Source organism: Lampris incognitus, chromosome 3, assembly GCF_029633865.1.
Source record: "Lampris incognitus isolate fLamInc1 chromosome 3, fLamInc1.hap2, whole genome shotgun sequence".
NCBI lineage: Eukaryota > Metazoa > Chordata > Actinopteri > Lampriformes > Lampridae > Lampris > Lampris incognitus.
In genome coordinates, this window is record NC_079213.1 from 23280859 (window position 1) to 23301768 (window position 20910).

The 20910-nt window shown below is 43.5% G+C and overlaps 6 non-coding genes across 6 annotated transcripts; all 6 read right to left on the reverse strand.

Annotated features, from left to right (window-relative positions):
* Positions 1-2269: 2269 nt before the first annotated feature.
* On the reverse strand, positions 2270-2341 carry trnad-guc (transfer RNA aspartic acid (anticodon GUC)). The gene has a single exon. It is a non-coding gene; the product is annotated as a tRNA-Asp (tRNA).
* Positions 2342-2949: 608 nt separating this feature from the next.
* trnar-acg (transfer RNA arginine (anticodon ACG)) lies at positions 2950-3022 on the reverse strand. The gene has a single exon. It is a non-coding gene; the product is annotated as a tRNA-Arg (tRNA).
* Positions 3023-3848: 826 nt separating this feature from the next.
* trnad-guc (transfer RNA aspartic acid (anticodon GUC)) lies at positions 3849-3920 on the reverse strand. Its single transcript has one exon. It is a non-coding gene; the product is annotated as a tRNA-Asp (tRNA).
* A 3083-nt stretch (positions 3921-7003) lies between these two features.
* On the reverse strand, positions 7004-7075 carry trnad-guc (transfer RNA aspartic acid (anticodon GUC)). Its single transcript has one exon. It is a non-coding gene; the product is annotated as a tRNA-Asp (tRNA).
* Positions 7076-17850: 10775 nt separating this feature from the next.
* On the reverse strand, positions 17851-17922 carry trnad-guc (transfer RNA aspartic acid (anticodon GUC)). Its single transcript has one exon. It is a non-coding gene; the product is annotated as a tRNA-Asp (tRNA).
* A 1509-nt stretch (positions 17923-19431) lies between these two features.
* On the reverse strand, positions 19432-19503 carry trnad-guc (transfer RNA aspartic acid (anticodon GUC)). Its single transcript has one exon. It is a non-coding gene; the product is annotated as a tRNA-Asp (tRNA).
* Between the last annotated feature and the right edge of the window lie 1407 nt (positions 19504-20910).

The following is a 20910-nucleotide window of genomic DNA, read 5'->3' on the forward strand; positions in this document are numbered from 1 at the left end:
GTATGTGTGCGTGTATTATCCCTACATAAGAAGGACAACAGCTATCTAAATATATATATTTTAAGAAACACATTTTCAAATTATTTAATGCTTCGAGGTAATGTCAATAAAACGTATTGGGTCACTTGAACCTGTTTTCATCTAGCTACGGACATGTAGATGGCAAACATCATGGTTAAGAATAGTGGAAACTGAATTTGTTTATCTATCGATCTATCTATCTATCTAGAAAAAACTCATGTTGCTTGCATAATCATTCAAACGCCACACAGTAATATGTGATTGATCTACTTTTAGGTGTAATAACAACGTATCTACCAGCTTCATACACTGTTTGAGAGTGAATACACTGAGGAACTGAGTCAAGATATTTACCAGCAGTGAATGGAAGTCTCCTTATGTCGTGTCCTAACTGGACGCGAATGTCTGACTATCGTGTCACATCGGACACTCTGTCCACACTGAAACCGTCATGTAAACAAACCATATCCCTATAGCTTTGGGCTCGAGATCAGACTGGAGAAGTTCCTCGTCCATGACATTGCGCTAGCGACAGCAAGTAAATAGAAACTGGGCATGCAACAACATTTCAGCTCAAAACAACCCACCGCATCGTCCTCGACAGCGCTGCTTCACTCGAAGCCATTTAGGACGTTGTTCTAGAAAATAAAGCAATCAAACTCGACGCTCTCTCGCATCGCATTCAGTTAGGACACAGTGTTAAGTATTGATGAAATTCTCTGTAGCAACCATTTTGACAGACTTTTCTTGGACTCATAACACACCTGCACTTTCAGTTATAGTGGCACGATAGAGTAGTCCATGGAAATGCATGGGCGCTTAAGTATTTTTCAGTTAAATTACTCCCAAGACGATAGTCCTTCGTAGAACCATAACTTGACAACAACCACTGCCACGCCTGGGATTCACACCTGGGGTTCTGCGCCTACAACGCAGAGTACTGATCGCAGTACAGCGCACCAGCAACCTTTACACAAAACCATATGTAGCCCGTGGAATTAGATACCACACAGGACACAATTACTTCCGGGGTTCTTGTAGCTTTAATTTTATTGTTTGAACCTTCGAATGCAGATCGTTTTACTGAGTGCATACATTCCTGTGTCTTTCGAGCAAACAGCTCATAAATGTTCACAGATGTGGCAAGTTTAACAGAAAAGATTTTAAAAAGGGAAATAATAAATACAAAATACGGTGCAAAATACGGCAGTGGACTATGTACGTTAAACAGGGTTTAACAAAGACATGTGGAACTTCCTGAAGATCGCGCAACTTCTCACTCTGTCAGTTACCTTGTCATGCCTGCAATGGCGAACAGCGGTCGACGGCTCGCGCCCAAAATCACCGAACATCAACTCCAGTAGCGTCTAAATCAAACCATCTTGTCAAATTACCGACATACAATATTGTTTGGAATAATGTTACAGGTATATTTCACAAGATATTTACCCTTACTTACTACGGAGTCAGAGCCTCGTCACACCGCAATCTTCAGGCGCCCCACACAAGAAAAAAAGAAAGAATACCCAAGATGCACTTGGATAACTTGCACGGAGTTACAATAAAAGTCCGCCACTGCCACTTACTGGTCAAAACATGCAATGACAACCAAAACTATAAAAATACACTCACAATCTGCCTCACAATTTAAATACATCAAATGACATTTTACATGGCTTGACAGTGTAACAATTACATATATTAACAGTTAAACTATACTAAATTTAAGTGGAAAATCATTTAACATATTTAACAGATTTACCACCCGGCTACACATAGACTGTTTAAAACTGCGGATAAGAGAAATTGTGTTTGCACATCACTTTCTCCATTTATATTTCTCTTGATCTGATGTTGTGCAACCTTTGTAAAAATCCTGTTGTGCCCAAAGTTGAAGTCATTGCAGTTTTCTTCTATGCTATTACCTTTCAAATTTAAGTTCCTTTGGCTGTTGAAACATCAGAGGAAAAGGAAACACAGAGAAATCCAAAAATCTATATAGAGGATCTAGAAATGGGAGAAAACTGGCCATATAAGGTCAACCACAGCTACACCAAAATACTAGGTTTTAATTTAGGCAATGAGGAAAGAACAGGGAGAGATATTAGATAGGTTTTTACTGTTGCCTTGGTTTGCTGTTGATTTAGTTTTCCCCAGCAAGAAGCAGACAGTCGCACTACTGCCATCGTTGAAGGAAACATAGGGAGAAGTCAACATGGTAACGACTAAAGTCATAAATTGATGCACCCTCCCCGTCGGGGAATTGAACCCCGGTCTCCTGCGTGACAGGCAGGGATACTAACCACTATACTAACGAGGACTCTCTGCAAGGGAAAACGTGGGCCTATTGTTTACTCTTTACCGGATGGTATGCATATAGAGGACCAGAAAAGAGCTTAATGACAGCATAACCAACGGATGAACTGAGTCGAGATATTCACCAGCAGAGAGCGGAAGTCTCCTTACATCGTGTCCTAACTGGACGCGAATGTGTGACTATCGTGTCGCATCGGACACTCTGTCCACACTGAAACCATCATGTAAGAAACCGTGTCCCTATCAGCTTTGCGATCGAGAGCAGACTGGAGAAGTTTCTCGTCCGTGACATAACGCTTTTCAAAGCGAGGGACATCAAGTAAATAAAACAGGGCATCCAACAACATTTCAACTGAAAACAACCCACTGCACCGTCCACTACAGCGCTGCGTCATTCGAGGCCATTTGGGACATTTTTGTAAAAATTAAAGCAGTCAAACTAATTAGTTGCTGAAGCTCCCTCGCGTCGCATTCAGTTAGGACACAGTGGTTAGTGTTGGTGAAACTCTATGTGATAACCATTTTGCCAGATTTTTCTTGGACTCATAACACACCTACAAATTACTGTGTGGTACCTTAGACACTCTTAAAGAGACTTTTTCCCATGTAAAACGGGCTAGCCAGGAGTCGAACCTAGAATCTTCTGATCCGTAGTCAGACGCGTTATCCATTGCGCCACTAGCCCATAGATGGCACCTCTGTCTGTTCAATTCAACTCAGACATATTACACACACATGGCTTTTGACTGGAAAAATTGTCTTTCAACTGTTATGCTTTACTGCACGGCGCCTTGGGGTCACACCAAACTTTCAGTTATAATGGCACGATAGCATTTTGTGCATGGAAATGCATGGGCACTTAATTATTTTTCACTTAAATTACTCCCAATGCGAAAGTCCTTCATAGAACCATAAATTCACAACAACCACTACCATGCCCGGGATTCAAACCTGGTTTGCTGCGCCTGCAACGCAGAGGACTAAACACCGTACCACCACCACCACAGTACAGCACACTACCAATCTTTACACAAAACCGTAAACTGTTTAAAACTGCGCACAAGACAAATTGTGTTTGCATATCACTTTCTCCGTTTATATTTCTCTTGATCTGATGTTGTACAACCTTTGTAAAAATCCCGTTGTGTCCAACGTTGAAGTCATTGCAGTTCTCTTCTATTCTATTACCTTTCAAATTTAAGTTCCTTGGCTGTTGAAACATCAGAGGCAAAAGTAAACACAGAGAAATCCCAAAATTTATATAGAGGATCTAGAAATAGCAGAAAACTGTCCATATAAGGCCAAAAATAGCTATACCAAAATACTAGGTTTTAATTTAGGCAAAGAGGAAAGAGCAGGCAGAGATATTAGATAGGTTTTTACTGTTGCCTTGGTTTGCTGTTGATTTAGTTTTCCCCAGCAAGAAGCAGGCAGTCGCACTCCTGCCATCGTTGACGAAAACATAAGGAGAAGTCAACATGGTAACGGCTCAAGTCATAAATTGATGCATCCTCCCCGTCGGGGAATTGAACCCCGGTCTCCTGCGTGACAGGCAGGGATACTAGCCACTATACTAACGAGGACTCTCTGCAACGGAAAACGTGGGCCTATTGTTGCCTCTTTACCGGACGGTATGCATATAGAGGACCAGAAAAGAGCTTAATGACAGTATAAGCAACGGATGAACTGAGTCGAGATATTCACCAGCAGTGAGTGGAGGTCTCCTTACATCGTGTCCTAACTGGATGCGACTGTGTGACTATCGTGTCGCATCGGACACTCTGTCCACACTGAAACCGTCATGTAAGAAACCGTGTCCCTATCAGCTTTGCGATCGAGAGCAGACTGGAGAAGTTTCTCGTCCGTGACATAACGCTTTTCAACGCGAGGGACATCAAGTAAATAAAACAGGGCGTCCAAAACATTTCAACTGAAAACAACCCACTGCATCGTCCACTACAGCGCTGCGTCATTCGAGGCCATTTGGGACATTTTTGTAAAAATTAAAGCAGTCAAACCAATTAGTTCCTGAGGCTCCCTGCCGTCGCATTCAGTTAGCACACAGTATTTAGTGTTGGTGAAACTCTATGTGATAACCATTTTGCCAGACTTTTCTTGGACACATAACACACCTACAAATTACTGTGTGGCAACTTGGACACTCTTAAAGAGACTTTTTACTATGTAAAACGAGCTAGCCAGGAGTCGAAACTAGAATCTTCTGATCCGTAGTCAGACGCGTTATCCATCGCGCCACAGATGGCACCTCTGTCTGTTCAATTCAACTCACACATATTACACACACATGGCTTTTGACTAGAAAAATAGTCTTTCAACTGTTATGCTTTACTGCACGGCGCCTTGAGGTCACACCAAACTTTCAGTTATAATGGCACGATAGCATGTTGTGCATGGAAATACATGGGCACTTAAGTATTTTTCAGTTAAATTACTCCCAATACAAAAGTCCTTCATAGAACCATAAATTCACAACAACCACTACCATGCCCGGGATTCAAACCTGGGTTGCTGCCCCTGCAACGCAGAGGACTAAACACCGTACCACCACCACAGTACAGCGCACTACCAATCTTTACACAAAACCGTAAACTGTTTAAAACTGCGCACAAGACAAATTGTGTCTGCACATCACTTTCTCCGTTTATATTTCTCTTGATCTGATGTTGTACAACCTTTGTAAAATTCCTGTTGTGTCCAACGTTGAAGTCATTGCAGTTCTCTTCTGATCTATTACCTTTCAAATTTAAGTTCCTTTGCCTAAATTAAAACCTAGTATTTTGGTATAGCTATTTTTGGCCTTTTATGGACAGTTTTCTGCTATTTCTAGATCCTCTATATAAAGTTTTGGATTTCTCTGTGTTTACTTTTGCCTCTGATGTTTCAACAGCCAAAGAGGAAAGAGCAGGCAGAGATATTAGATAGATTTTTACTGTTGCCTTGGTTTGCTGTTGATTTAGTTTTCCCCAGCAAGAAGCAGGCAGTCGCACTCCTGCCATCGTTGAAGAAAACATAAGAAGAAGTCAACATGCTAACGACTCAAGTCATAAATTAATGCATCCTCCCCGTCGGGGAGTTGAACCCCGGTCTCCCGCGCAACAGGCAGGGATACGCGCCCCTATACTAACGAGGACTCTCTGCAATGGAAAACGTGGGCTTATTGTTTGCTCTTTACCGGACGGTATGCATATAGAGGACCAGAAAAGAGCTTAATGACAGCATAACCAACGGATGAACTGAGTCGAGATATTCACCAGCAGAGAGTGGAAGTCTCCTTACATCGTGTCCTAACTGGACGCGAATGTGTGACTATCGTGTCGCATCGGACACTCTGTCCACACTCAAACCGTCATGTAAGAAACCGTGTCCCTATCAGCTTTGCGATCGAGAGCAGACTGGAGAAGTTTCTCGTCCGTGACATAACGCTTTTCAACGCGAGGGACATCAAGTAAATAAAACAGGGCATCCAACAACATTTCAACTGAAAACAACCCACTGCATCGTCCACTACAGCGCTGCGTCATTCGAGGCCATTTGGGACATTTTTGTAAAAATTAAACCAGTCAAACTAATTAGTTGCTGAAGCTCCCTCGGCTCGCATTCAGTTAGGACACAGGGGGTTAGTGTTGGTGAAACTCTATATGATAACCACTTTGCCAGACTTTTCTTGGACTCATAACACACCTACAAATTACTGTGTGGTACCTTGGACACTCTAAAAGAGACTTTTTCCCACGTAAAACGAGCTAGCCAGGAGTCGAAGCTAGAATCTTCTGATCCGTAGTGAGACGCGTTATCCATTGCGCCACTAGCCCAAAGATGGCACTTCTGTCTGTTCAATTCAACTCACACATATTACACACACATGGCTTTTGACTAGAAAAATACTCTTTCAACTGTTATGCTTTACTGCACGGCGCCTTGAGGTCTAACCAAACTTTCAGTTATAATGGCACGATAGCATGTTGTGCATGGAAATGCATGGGCACTTAATTATTTTTCAGTTAAATTACTCCCAATGCGAAAGTCCTTCATAGAACCATAAATTCACAACAACCACTACCATGCCCGGGATTCAAACCCGGTTTGCTGCGCCTGCAGCGCAGAGAACTAAACACCGTACCACCACCACCACAACCACTGTACAGCACACTACCAATCTTTACACAAAACCGTAAACTGTTTAAAACTGCGCACAAGACAAATTGTGTTGGCACATCACTTTCTCCGTTTATATTTCTCTTGATCTGATGTTGCACAACCTTTGTAATTGTCCCGTTGTGTCCAACGTTGAAGTCATTGCAGTTCTCTTCTATTCTATTACCTTTCAAATTTAAGTTTCTTCGGCTGTTGAAACATCAGAGACCAAAGGAAACACAGAGAAATCCCAAAATTTATATAGAGGATCTAGAAATAGCAGAAAACTGTCCATATAAGGCCAAAAATAGCTATACCAAAATACTAGGTTTTAATTTAGGCAAAGAGGAAAGAACAGGGAGAGATATTAGATAGGTTTTTACTGTGGCCTTGGTTTGCTGTTGATTTAGTTTTCCCCAGCAAGAAGCAGACAGTCGCACTACTGCCATCGTTGAAGGAAACATAGGGAGAAGTCAACATGGTCACGACTCAAGTCATAAATTGATGTACCCTCCCCGTCGGGGAATTGAACCCCGGTCTCCTGCGTGACAGGCAGGGATACTAGCCACTATACTAACGAGGACTCTCTGCAACGGAAAACGTGGGCCTATTGTTGGCTCTTTACCGGACGGTATGCATATAGAGGACCAGAAAAGAGCTTAATGACAGCATAAGCAACGGATGAACTGAGTCGAGAGATATTCACCAGCAGTGAGTGGAAGTCTCCTTACATCGTGTCCTAACTGGATGCGAATGTGTGACTATCGTGTCGCATCGGACACTCTGTCCACACTGAAACCGTCATGTAAGAAACCGTGTCCCTATCAGCTTTGCGATCGAGAGCAGACTGGAGAAGTTTCTCGTCCGTGACATAGCGCTTTTCAACGCGAGGGACATCAAGTAAATAAAACAGGGCATCCAACAACATTTCAGCTGAAAACAACCCACTGCATCGTGCACTACAGCGCTGCGTCATTTAAGGCCATTTGGGAAATTTTTGTAAAAAATAAAGCAGTCAAACTAATTAGTTCCTGACGCTCCCTGCCGTCGCATTCAGTTAGGACACAATGTTTGTGAAACTCTATGTGATAACCGTTTTGCCAGACTTTTCTTGGACCCATAACACACCTACAAATTGCTGTGTGGTACCTTTGACACTCTTAAAGAGACTTTTTCCCATGTAAAACGAGCTAGCCAGGAGTCGAAGCTAGAATCTTCTGATCCGTAGTCAGACGCGTTATCCATTGCGCCACTAGCCCATAGATGGCACCTCTGTCTGTTCAATTCAACTCACACATATTACACACACATGGCTTTTGACTGGAAAAATACTCTTTCAACTGTTATGCTTTACTGCACGGCGCCTTGAGGTCTAACCAAACTTTCAGTTATAATGGCACGATAGCATGTTGTGCATGGAAATGCATGGGCACTTAATTATTTTTCACTTAAATTACTCCCAATGCGAAAGTCCTTCATAGAACCATAAAATCAGAACAACCACTACCATGCCCGGGATTCAAACCCGGTTTGCTGCGCATGCAGCGCAGAAAACTAAACACCGTACCACCACCACCACAACCACTGTACAGCGCACTACCAATCTTTACACAAAACCGTAAACTGTTTAAAACTGCGCACAAGACAAATTGTGTCTGCACATCACTTTCTCCGTTTATATTTCTCTTGATCTGATGTTGTACAACCTTTGTAAAATTCCTGTTGTGTCCAACGTTGAAGTCATTGCAGTTCTCTTCTGATCTATTACCTTTCAAATTTAAGTTCCTTTGCCTAAATTAAAACCTAGTATTTTGGTATAGCTATTTTTGGCCTTTTATGGACAGTTTTCTGCTATTTCTAGATCCTCTATATAAAGTTTTGGATTTCTCTGTGTTTACTTTTGCCTCTGATGTTTCAACAGCCAAAGAGGAAAGAGCAGGCAGAGATATTAGATAGGTTTTTACTGTTGCCTTGGTTTGCTGTTGATTTAGTTTTCCCCAGTGTAGCCGGGTGGTAAATCTGTTAAATATGTTAAATGATTTTCCACTTAAATTTAGTATAGTTTAACTGTTAATATATGTAATTGTTACACTGTCAAGCCATGTAAAATGTCATTTGATGTATTTAAATTGTGAGGCAGATTGTGAGTGTATTTTTATAGTTTTGGTTGTCATTGCATGTTTTGACCAGTAAGTGGCAGTGGCGGACTTTTATTGTAACTCCGTGCAAGTTATCCAAGTGCATCTTGGGTATTCTTTCTTTTTTTCTTGTGTGGAGCGCCTGAAGATTGCGGTGTGACGAGGCTCTGACTCCGTAGTAAGTAAGGGTAAATATCTTGTGAAATATACCTGTAACATTATTCCAAACAATATTGTATGTCGGTAATTTGACAAGATGGTTTGATTTAGACGCTACTGGAGTTGATGTTCGGTGATTTTGGGCGCGAGCCGTCGACCGCTGTTCGCCATTGCAGGCATGACAAGGTAATGTTGGCGTGAATAAAGCCACACCATGCCATTGTATTTGGGATGTAAAGGTTTTATATGCATTTTAATTCTGTTTAAAGGTAACTGACAGAGTGAGAAGTTGCGCGATCTTCAGGAAGTTCCACATGTCTTTGTTAAACCCTGTTTAACGTACATAGTCCACTGCCGTATTTTGCACCGTATTTTGTATTTATTATTTCCCTTTTTAAAATCTTTTCTGTTAAACTTGCCACATCTGTGAACATTTATGAGCTGTTTGCTCGAAAGACACAGGAATGTATGCACTCAGTAAAACGATCTGCATTCGAAGGTTCAAACAATAAAATTAAAGCTACAAGAACCCCGGAAGTAATTGTGTCCTGTGTGGTATCTAATTCCACGGGCTACATAATTTTGGTACCAGGAGTGGGGTGTAGCTAAAACATTTTTTTTAAAATTGGCAACAGAGTGGCTTATTTTTACTTAAAAAAAAAAAAATACGGCAGTGGTGAAGATTGCTGGTGACGTCCGTTGGTGTTGAGTCTGAAGCCATCCTGCTGTGGAGGTGGTGACCAGCGAGAGACGACGTGAGGGCATCTAAGAGGTTCTGGTGCTTCCTGTTTCACACGACTCAGCCGTACCAGCGCAGAGGACTCCAGCGCTAACTTCAGCTACAAAGACCAAGATCCAGCAAGGCTCCAAGTTAAAGACTGTCCTTGTAGTATCCTTGAACCAGGTTTTGAACTAAATATCCTCATTTATACTGGACTGAGTAAAGATTAATATATCATTATGTCTAGTGATTCTGGTGATGAAGGGAGTTCACGTAATGATAATGGCCACACCTCAGGTGGCATAATGGGTATAGGTGAAGGTGCTACAAAAGAAATGCAGACCACCATGCAAGAGCTTGCCAGACTGCGAGATGAGCTCACCAGGTTAAATGGTGAAGCAAGGGCTCAGAGAGCAAGTGATAACAGTGCACCCACACGTTCATACATCTACGTTCCAAGAGAACGCCAGATCCAAGCATTTAGTGGGGAGTGTGGTACAGACAGGAGATCTGTCGAAGAGTTTATTGAAGAGGTTGAAAGGGTTTTAAGATACAGAGAGCAAACAACAGAGGAACAATGTGACTATATACTATCTCTATTGCATGGCCCTGCATTGGAAGAGGTGCGACTATGCATGAGGGGTCAGTCAGTGGGGCCCAGTGATTTATACTCTTACCTGAGCAATGCATTTGGGGAAAAGCGCAGTTCCACACAGCTTTTGCAGACCTTTTACAACCGTAACCAAACTGATGGAGAAGACCTCCGTGACTACTCCCATGCACTATCCCAGATTTTGAGCTCTGTAGTGAAACAGTCCACAGATGTAATACCTAATGAGAAAACTGTGCTCAGAGACCGGTTTATTGAGGGTTTAAGAGAAGCAGCACTCAGGCGTGAACTCAGGAAAATGGTTAGGGACAAACCAGAGAGCAGTCTTCTAGATGTGAGGAACGAGGCCCTCCTGTGGGAGATGGAGGACAGCAGGTCTCATCGTCCCAGGGTCATAAAGAGCAACCAAGTTACATTAGAGGTTCCGGAAACCCAGTGCTCTATTATTAAAACAAACAATGACCAAGGTATTGCATTAAATGATGTTCGGAGAGCAGTAGCCCATCAAGAAAAACAGCTAGCAGAGTTAGGCAAAACACTCGCTGATCTAGCCTTTGCTGTAGGTGAACTGAGTAAGCGCAGCACTCAACAGACATTCCTAGAGCCCAAGCCACGACCTAGACCCCAGCCAAAGTTCACACCAGATGGTCAGCCTATCTGTTTCAAGTGTAGAGGCATAGGTCACATTGCAAGAAAATGCTCACAGGCCAGAGGGGGTCAAGGGGACGCAACACCTAGTTCTTATGTAGTGCAGGAAAACTCGCACCCTCAGTTGTCATGAGCCACACAACTCGAGGGGAGGAAGCTGGCTCACCAAAAGAGACTCCAGACAGAAGCAGGATCTTAGAGCGTGCAGTCGGAGAATGTAAAACTGTTGAGGTGAAACTACGAGGTGTTACAGTGTCCTGCTTACTTGACACTGGTAGCCAGGTCAGTACAATTTCTGAGAGTTTTTTCAGGGAACACCTGTCAGTGAAAGGTGAAGACATTCACCCGGCATTTGAGTGGTTAAAGATCACTGCAGCTAATGGATTAGACATACCCTATATGGGCTATGTGGAGCTTGATGTAGAAGCCATGGGTCTGACTATCCCAGAGCGAGGTTTTCTGATAGTTAAAGATTCTGAACACTCTTCCTCTGTTCCAGGTCTAATAGGGATGAACATTGTCAAAAAATGCAGAGAGCTAGTACACACTGAGTTTGACACCACACTGCAAGAGAGGTTTGACTCAAACTGGAGAGAGGCTTTTAATCATCTTCATGCAGTACATGCAACAGACAGACTCTCTTTCGCTAGGGTAGCTGGTAAGGATGTAGTCCATATACCTGCTTCATCTGCTGCTACAGTTATGGCTAGGGGACTCAGGACTGTGAGTGAGGATGGTTTTTTTTGTTGCTGGAGTCTGTGGGTGTCCCCGTTCCTGGAGGTTTGGTTGTTGTGCCTACTTTGGTTTCATCGGGCAATCACATTTTTCCAGTCCGAGTCATGAACATGTCTGATGAAGATATCTGGCTAGGGCCACGGACTAGGCTAGGGGTTTTGACTCAGGTAGACTGTGTGAAAAGTGATGAGCTTTGTGAGGTACAGTTCCAGAGAATCTCAGCGGACACTGAACAAGTGAGTATCAGTGAACACCCCGAAACACCGACAGATGTGCAGGAAATTCTCGGCAAGCTCAATTTTTGTGGTAGCCCAGAACAGCAAGCACAGCTGACTTTGTTACTGGAGAAGTACTCTTTTGTGTTTGCAACAGAAGATGAAGATCTAGGCCACACTGACAAAGTACAACATGAGATCCATCTGACAGATGACATACCTGTAACACAGCCATACAGACGAATCCCACCCACACAGTACAGTGAAGTCAGGGAACATATTGGCAAGCTGCTTAAAAAAGGGGTCATTCAAGAAAGCTCTAGTGCTTATGCTTCGCCCATAGTACTAGTGAGAAAGGCAGATGGTAGTCTGAGGCTATGTGTCGATTACAGGAAACTCAACTCAAACACAAGACGTGATGCATTCCCGCTCCCGAGAATTGATGAGAGTTTTGATGCGCTGAGAGGGGCAAAGTTCTTTTCGACCATAGATCTGGCGAGCGGATACCACCAGGTAGCTATGCATGAGAGAGATCGGACTAAGACTGCATTTACTACACCGTTTGGTCTGTATGAGTACGTGAGAATGCCTTTTGGTGTTTGTAACGGTCCAGCTACATTTCAGAGACTTATGCAAGTTACTATGAATGATCTCATTTTTCAGATACTCCTGGTCTACCTAGATGACATCTTGGTTTTTTCAGAGACATTTGAGCAGCATTTGGAGAGACTTGAGACTGTGTTTAAGAGACTGGCAGAGACGGGCCTTAAGGTGAAGTTGCAGAAGTGTGCTTTTCTACAACAGTCAGTAAAGTTTTTGGGTCATCAGGTGTCAGCAGAAGGTATAGGAACTGACCCCTCCAAGGTCTCTGCTGTTAAGAGCTGGAAGGTCCCAACCACTGCCAAAGAGCTGCAGTCGTTCTTGGGTTTCTGTAGTTACTACAGGAGATTCATTCGAGGCTTCTCACAGATTGCCGGGCCACTGCATGACCTAGTCAACAAATGTTCAGGTGTGAAAAAAACAGGGAAAGTAGGTCACCAGTTTTGTAATATGTGGACACCAGAGTGTGACTCTTCCTTTGAGCAGTTAAAGGAAAAACTTACCTCTGCTCCCATTTTGGGTTTTGCCGATTTCACACAACCATTTGTAGTTGAGACAGATGCTAGTCAGCATGGATTAGGCGCTGTATTGTGTCAGCAGCAAGGTGACACCAGACGTGTCCTAGCATATGCTAGCCGCAGACTACGCCAGGCTGAGAAGAATGACCGAAATTATAGTAGCATGAAGTTGGAGTTGCTTGCCTTAAAATGGGCAGTTGCTGAAAAATTCAGGGGTTACTTGCTTGGTTCAAAGTTTGTTGTCCTGACTGATAACAATCCCCTCTGCCACCTCAAGACAGCCAAGTTAGGTGCTATAGAGCAGAGGTGGGTAGCGCAACTGTCTGTTTTTGATTTCGAGGTTAAGTACCGTCCTGGTTGCAGTAATGCCGCCGCAGATGCTCTCTCTAGGCAGGAGTTTGCAGGGGAGCCTGAAACAGACCCTGACTCGGATTTTGACGACTGTATCACTGTGTGTAACCTGATTGAGCGAGGAACAGTTCTGGATCCTGGTCTTGTCTCTAGAGGTCTGGAGTGTTACAAAGTGAGACAGATCCGTGCTGGGGAGTCGAGGTCTGGTGAGACAGGTACTAAACAGGGCAACACCCCCACACTGCCAGGTTATACCAGAGAGGAGCTGGTAGGTTTTCAGGCCGGTGACCCCACCCTAAAAGAGTTTAGGGCATTTTGGGATCGGGGGAGGAGGCCATGTCCCAGAGAGAGAGCAGCCCTGTCTAGTCAAGTGAAAAGATTGTTGAAACAATGGAGATGCATACAACAACGAGAAGGGTTGTTGTACAGGGTTATCACAGACCCACGTCATGGAGAAGTGTGGCAGTTACTTGTGCCTAGTTGTTTGAGGGACCAAGTTCTAGAAAATGTACATAACAACATGGGACATCAGGGCATAGAGCGCACTGTAAACTTGCTAAGAGGGAGGTGTTTTTGGGTAGGGCTATGCGAGGATGTTGAAAGCTGGGTTAAAAACTGCGAGCGGTGCATTTTGACCAAGATGCCTCAGCCAAAAATCCATGCTCCAGTTCAGGCATTCCTGGCCTCCCGACCTCTAGAAGTGGTGGCTGTTGATTTTACAGTGTTGGAGGCAGCTTCAGATGGCCGTGAAAATGTCCTTGTTGTGACCGATGTGTTTACAAAGTTCACACAAGCGTATGCTACCAAAGACCAGAAGGCTGACACTACAGCTAAAGTTTTGCTCAGGGAGTGGTTCATGAAATATGGGGTCCCAGAGAGACTGCACTCAGACCAAGGTCGAAATTTCGAGAGTGAAATTATAGCAGAGCTGTGCAAACTCTATGGGGTTAAAAAGACACGGACAACTCCCTACAGGCCACAGGGAAACGGTCAGTGTGAAAGATACAATCGCACACTCCATGACTTGTTAAGGACACTCCCACCAGAGAAAAAAAAGCGTTGGCCAGAGCATCTGTCTGAAGTAGTATATGCCTATAATGTCACTCCTCATTCCACCACAGGGTACTCGCCTTATTATTTGCTTTTCGGGGTACAGCCACATCTCCCAGTAGATGCTTTATTAGGGCGTGAGTGTGTGTCAGACAGGAAACAGGATTGGTTGTCTGTTCATCAGGAGAGACTCCGACAGGCACATGAGAGAGCCAGAGAGTACTCAGAGCAGAAGGCAGCTGAGAGGATCTCACTGCAAAATGAGAAGGTGTATTGTCCTCCTGTGGACATTGGTCAGTTGGTTTTCCTACGTCACAGACCCCCAGGTAGACATAAGATTCAGGACACATGGACCTCAACAGTCTACAAGGTAGTTGACATCCAGGGTACCACACACACTGTTGAACCTTTTGAGGGAGGTCCCATTAAAAGAGTTCATAGGTCAGAGTTGCGACCTTGTGCGAAACCAGTTCCCAAACCAAGAACTAGAACTAGGTTACAGACCACTACACAGCCTGTAGCTGAGGATGAGCCTGAGTCACCTGAGGCTGATTTTGTTATTGTTGAGGAAGTCATCCCTCGCCGGCTTGTGCAAGTACCTAACCTGCCTCTTGCAGCAGAAAGTGTTAGTTTACCTGTGACAGCACCCACAGATGAGAGTGACGGTGAAGGACCTGAGGAAGGTTATTCAGATATGAGAAATTGTGGCACAGAAACAGAATGTGTTAATGATGTGCATCCAAACGTTAGCGACAGTGACTTGCCCAATATTGAAAACAGGGACAGGCCCGCACTAACAGAGGATGCTGGTGGAGCAGGACGTAGAACCTATGCACCTAAACCTGCCATTAGGAAAAGCAAGCGGGAAATGGCTGGATCTCATTCAAACCCATTTCATCTGCCAAAGTCAGCCTGTAATGCAGTCTCAGTCAGCACAGACATGGTCTCTACGGTTTTGACAAGCTTGGGTGCTGCTCTCTTTGAAAAGGCCTTGCAGGGAGTATTTGAGTCAGTTCATGTTTCGTAGTCACCGAGGACGTTGACTATATTTGCAGGGGAGTATGTAGCCGGGTGGTAAATCTGTTAAATATGTTAAATGATTTTCCACTTAAATTTAGTATAGTTTAACTGTTAATATATGTAATTGTTACACTGTCAAGCCATGTAAAATGTCATTTGATGTATTTAAATTGTGAGGCAGATTGTGAGTGTATTTTTATAGTTTTGGTTGTCATTGCATGTTTTGACCAGTAAGTGGCAGTGGCGGACTTTTATTGTAACTCCGTGCAAGTTATCCAAGTGCATCTTGGGTATTCTTTCTTTTTTTCTTGTGTGGAGCGCCTGAAGATTGCGGTGTGACGAGGCTCTGACTCCGTAGTAAGTAAGGGTAAATATCTTGTGAAATATACCTGTAACATTATTCCAAACAATATTGTATGTCGGTAATTTGACAAGATGGTTTGATTTAGACGCTACTGGAGTTGATGTTCGGTGATTTTGGGCGCGAGCCGTCGACCGCTGTTCGCCATTGCAGGCATGACAAGGTAATGTTGGCGTGAATAAAGCCACACCATGCCATTGTATTTGGGATGTAAAGGTTTTATATGCATTTTAATTCTGTTTAAAGGTAACTGACAGAGTGAGAAGTTGCGCGATCTTCAGGAAGTTCCACATGTCTTTGTTAAACCCTGTTTAACGTACATAGTCCACTGCCGTATTTTGCACCGTATTTTGTATTTATTATTTCCCTTTTTAAAATCTTTTCTGTTAAACTTGCCACATCTGTGAACATTTATGAGCTGTTTGCTCGAAAGACACAGGAATGTATGCACTCAGTAAAACGATCTGCATTCGAAGGTTCAAACAATAAAATTAAAGCTACAAGAACCCCGGAAGTAATTGTGTCCTGTGTGGTATCTAATTCCACGGGCTACACCAGCAAGAAGCAGGCAGTCGCACTCCTGCCATCGTTGAAGAAAACATAAGAAGAAGTCAACATGCTAACGACTCAAGTCATAAATTAATGCATCCTCCCGTCGGGGAGTTGAACCCCGGTCTCCCGCGCAACAGGCAGGGATACGAGCCCCTATACTAACGAGGACTCTCTGCAATGGAAAACGTGGGCCTATTGTTTGCTCTTTACCGGACGGTATGCATATAGAGGACCAGAAAAGAGCTTAATGACAGCATAACCAACGGATGAACTGAGTCGAGATATTCACCAGCAGAGAGTGGAAGTCTCCTTACATCGTGTCCTAACTGGACGCGAATGTGTGACTATCGTGTCGCATCGGACACTCTGTCCACACTGAAACCGTCATGTAAGAAACCGTGTCCCTATCAGCTTTGCGATCGAGAGCAGACTGGAGAAGTTTCTCGTCCGTGACATAACGCTTTTCAACGCGAGGGACATCAAGTAAATAAAACAGGGCATCCAACAACATTTCAACTGAAAACAACCCACTGCATCGTCCACTACAGCGCTGCGTCATTCGAGGCCATTTGGGACATTTTTGTAAAAATTAAAGCAGTCAAACTAATTAGTTGCTGAAGCTCCCTCGGCTCGCATTCAGTTAGGACACAGGGGGTTAGTGTTGGTGAAACTCTATATGATAACCACTTTGCCAGACTTTTCTTGGACTCATAACACACCTACAAATTACTGTGTGGTACCTTGGACACTCTAAAAGAGACTTTTTCCCACGTAAAATGAGCTAGCCAGGAGTCGAAGCTAGAATCTTCTGATCCGTAGTGAGACGCGTTATCCATTGCGCCACTAGCCCAAAGATGGCACTTCTGTCTGTTCAATTCAACTCACACATATTACACACACATGGCTTTTGACTAGAAAAATACTCTTTCAACTGTTATGCTTTACTGCACGGCGCCTTGAGGTCTAACCAAACTTTCAGTTATAATGGCACGATAGCATGTTGTGCATGGAAATGCATGGGCACTTAATTATTTTTCACTTAAATTACTCCCAATGCGAAAGTCCTTCATAGAACCATAAATTCACAACAACCACTACCATGCCCGGGATTCAAACCCGGTTTGCTGCGCATGCAGCGCAGAGAATTAAACACCGTACCACCACCACCACCACAGTACAGCACACTACCAATCTTTACACAAAACCGTAAACTGTTTAAAACTGCGCACAAGACAAATTGTGTTGGCACATCACTTTCTCCGTTTATATTTCTCTTGATCTGATGTTGCACAACCTTTGTAAAAGTCCCGTTGTGTCCAACGTTGAAGTCATTGCAGTTCTCTTCTATTCTATTACCTTTCAAATTTAAGTTTCTTCGGCTGTTGAAACATCAGAGACCAAAGGAAACACAGAGAAATCCCAAAATTTATATAGAGGATCTAGAAATAGCAGAAAACTGTCCATATAAGGCCAAAAATAGCTATACCAAAATACTAGGTTTTAATTTAGGCAAAGAGGAAAGAACAGGGAGAGATATTAGATAGGTTTTTACTGTGGCCTTGGTTTGCTGTTGATTTAGTTTTCCCCAGCAAGAAGCAGACAGTCGCACTACTGCCATCGTTGAAGGAAACATAGGGAGAAGTCAACATGGTCACGACTCAAGTCATAAATTGATGTACCCTCCCCGTCGGGGAATTGAACCCCGGTCTCCTGCGTGACAGGCAGGGATACTAGCCACTATACTAACGAGGACTCTCTGCAACGGAAAACGTGGGCCTATTGTTGGCTCTTTACCGGACGGTATGCATATAGAGGACCAGAAAAGAGCTTAATGACAGCATAAGCAACGGATGAACTGAGTCGAGAGATATTCACCAGCAGTGAGTGGAAGTCTCCTTACATCGTGTCCTAACTGGATGCGAATGTGTGACTATCGTGTCGCATCGGACACTCTGTCCACACTGAAACCGTCATGTAAGAAACCGTGTCCCTATCAGCTTTGCGATCGAGAGCAGACTGGAGAAGTTTCTCGTCCGTGACATAGCGCTTTTCAACGCGAGGGACATCAAGTAAATAAAACAGGGCATCCAACAACATTTCAGCTGAAAACAACCCACTGCATCGTGCACTACAGCGCTGCGTCATTTGAGGCCATTTGGGAAATTTTTGTAAAAAATAAAGCAGTCAAACTAATTAGTTGCTGACGCTCCCTGCCGTCGCATTCAGTTAGGACACAATGTTTGTGAAACTCTATGTGATAACCGTTTTGCCAGACTTTTCTTGGACCCATAACACACCTACAAATTGCTGTGTGGTACCTTTGACACTCTTAAAGAGACTTTTTCCCATGTAAAACGAGCTAGCCAGGAGTCGAAGCTAGAATCTTCTGATCCGTAGTCAGACGCGTTATCCATTGCGCCACTAGCCCATAGATGGCACCTCTGTCTGTTCAATTCAACTCACACATATTACACACACATGGCTTTTGACTGGAAAAATACTCTTTCAACTGTTATGCTTTACTGCACGGCGCCTTGAGGTCTAACCAAACTTTCAGTTATAATGGCACGATAGCATGTTGTGCATGGAAATGCATGGGCACTTAATTATTTTTCACTTAAATTACTCCCAATGCGAAAGTCCTTCATAGAACCATAAAATCAGAACAACCACTACCATGCCCGGGATTCAAACCCGGTTTGCTGCGCATGCAGCGCAGAAAACTAAACACCGTACCACCACCACCACAACCACTGTACAGCGCACTACCAATCTTTACACAAAACCGTAAACTGTTTAAAACTGCGCACAAGACAAATTGTGTCTGCACATCACTTTCTCCGTTTATATTTCTCTTGATCTGATGTTGTACAACCTTTGTAAAATTCCTGTTGTGTCCAACGTTGAAGTCATTGCAGTTCTCTTCTGATCTATTACCTTTCAAATTTAAGTTCCTTTGCCTAAATTAAAACCTAGTATTTTGGTATAGCTATTTTTGGCCTTTTATGGACAGTTTTCTGCTATTTCTAGATCCTCTATATAAAGTTTTGGATTTCTCTGTGTTTACTTTTGCCTCTGATGTTTCAACAGCCAAAGAGGAAAGAGCAGGCAGAGATATTAGATAGGTTTTTACTGTTGCCTTGGTTTGCTGTTGATTTAGTTTTCCTCAGCAAGAAGCAGGCAGTCGCACTCCTGCCATCGTTGAAGGAAACATAGGGAGAAGTCAACATGGTAACGACTCAAGTCATAAATTGATGTACCCTCCCCGTCGGGGAATTGAACCCCGGTCTCCTGCGTGACAGGCAGGGATACTAGCCACTATACTAACAAGGACTCTCTGCAACGGAAAACGTGGGCCTATTGTTGGCTCTTTACCGGACGGTATGCATATAGAGGACCAGAAAAGAGCTTAATGACAGCATAAGCAACGGATGAACTGAGTCGAGATATTCACCAGCAGTGAGTGGAGGTCTCCTTACATCGTGTCCTAACTGGATGCGAATGTGTGACTATCGTGTCGCATCGGACACTCTGTCCACACTGAAACCGTCATGTAAGAAACCGTGTCCCTATCAGCTTTGCGATCGAGAGCAGACTGGAGAAGTTTCTCGTCCGTGACATAGCGCTTTTCAACGCGAGGGACATCAAGTAAATAAAACAGGGCATCCAACAACATTTCAGCTGAAAACAACCCACTGCATCGTGCACTACAGCGCTGCGTCATTTAAGGCCATTTGGGAAATTTTTGTAAAAAATAAAGCAGTCAAACTAATTAGTTCCTGACGCTCCCTGCCGTCGCATTCAGTTAGGACACAATGTTTGTGAAACTCTATGTGATAACCGTTTTGCCAGACTTTTCTTGGACTCATAACACACCTACAAATTACTGTGTGGTACCTTGGACACTCTAAAAGAGACTTTTTCCCCACGTAAAACGAGCTAGCCAGGAGTCGAAGCTAGAATCTTCTGATCCGTAGTCAGACGCGTTATCCATTGCGCCACTAGCCCAAAGATGGCACTTCTGTCTGTTCAATTCAACTCAGACATATTACACACACATGGCTTTTGACTAGAAAAATACTCTTTCAACTGTTATGCTTTACTGCACGGCGCCTTGAGGTCTAACCAAACTTTCAGTTATAATGGCACGATAGCATGTTGTGCATGGAAAGGCATGGGCACTTAATTATTTTTCAGTTAAATTACTCCCAATGCGAAAGTCCTTCATAGAACCATAAATTCACAACAACCACTACCATGCCCGGGATTCAAACCCGGTTTGCTGCGCCTGCAGCGCAGAGAACTAAACACCGTACCACTACCACCACCACCACCACAGTACAGCACACTACCAATCTTTACACAAAACCGTAAACTGTTTAAAACTGCGCACAAGACAAATTGTGTTGGCACATCACTTTCTCCGTTTATATTTCTCTTGATCTGATGTTGCACAACCTTTGTAAAAGTCCCGTTGTGTCCAACGTTGAAGTCATTGCAGTTCTCTTCTATTCTATTACCTTTCAAATTTAAGTTTCTTCGGCTGTTGAAACATCAGAGACCAAAGGAAACACAGAGAAATCCCAAAATTTATATAGAGGATCTAGAAATAGCAGAAAACTGTCCATATAAGGCCAAAAATAGCTATACCAAAATACTAGGTTTTAATTTAGGCAAAGAGGAAAGAACAGGGAGAGATATTAGATAGGTTTTTACTGTTGCCTTGGTTTGCTGTTGATT